We start from the raw sequence: 1,110 nt of genomic DNA on the forward strand, positions 1-1,110 counted from the left end.
GACGCATGGACAGAAGACACAACGGGAGACAAGGGGCCGTGCGGTCACTGTCGCCCATCCGCGGCCCATATGGCAACAGGAAGGCGCACTCACAGGCAGAGCAAAGAGCGCGCCGCCACTGGGCAGCGAGGGGACAGGCCCCGTCGTCCCCCCGATCTCGTCGCACCACCGTGTCGCGAGGAATGCGTGCGGACGTGAATGAATGGAGTACACAAAGGAAGGTATTAAATATGCTGTCCGCAGGGACTCACGCCCACTCGCTTGCCGGCGTAGAGCAGGAGATCAGGCGCGCGGGTGCCGAGAGTCAGCGAGCGAGAGTTAGTTGTCAGCATTCTGTTGCCCCCAAGCATGCCTTCAACATGATATATGCATATGCAGATGGGTAGAGAAAAGGAGAGCCGAGACAGACGAAACAACAAAGAAAATGAAAGCTAAATCAACGAAAGCATGGAATGCGCGCGTGCTGGTGTGTGCGTATGCGTGACCTTTTCTCTCTCTGGCGTGTGTGTGAGCACCCCACACCCCCCTTCCTACCACCACCACACACATCCACCCGGCCTGTGCGTAGACATACACACCGGCATAGCGTGCTTCGTGGCCACACATAACGCATCGGCATCGTCCCCTTTTACTCTCGTTAGTTCGCTCACATCCGATGAGAGGTGTGTGCGTGTGTTGGGGGGGGGGGGCAAACACCTCTCCGTGCGTGGCATCTCATGGTCCAGCACCCCCACTGTGTGAGGAAGCCAGGCGGTCCCTCTGTCCCTGCCAAGTGCCAGAGCCACTTCGGGCGGTCACAGGGCCGAGCGCCTGCGACGTGGCGAAGCCAGGGCGCCTCATCGCCACCGATGCCAACGGCCACACCCTCGACGGCGTGGCGTCGGAGCGACCCGAGACCGCGAGCACGCCTGCACCATCCATACGATCGACGAGGCGCCAGCGCGACTCGAGCACATCCCGCCCCGCCCTCGCCGCCCACCGGTGGAGGGAGCCTGCGCCACCGCGGGAGATGCACCACGCGGCCACCGGCACAAATGGGGAGCGGCTGTGAGGCGGCACTGCAAGGCGGGTGGGTGGGGAGGGCTCGAGGCAGAGGCCGTGCTGCGATGC

Source organism: Leishmania donovani, chromosome 17, assembly GCF_000227135.1.
Source record: "Leishmania donovani BPK282A1 complete genome, chromosome 17".
NCBI lineage: Eukaryota > Euglenozoa > Kinetoplastea > Trypanosomatida > Trypanosomatidae > Leishmania > Leishmania donovani.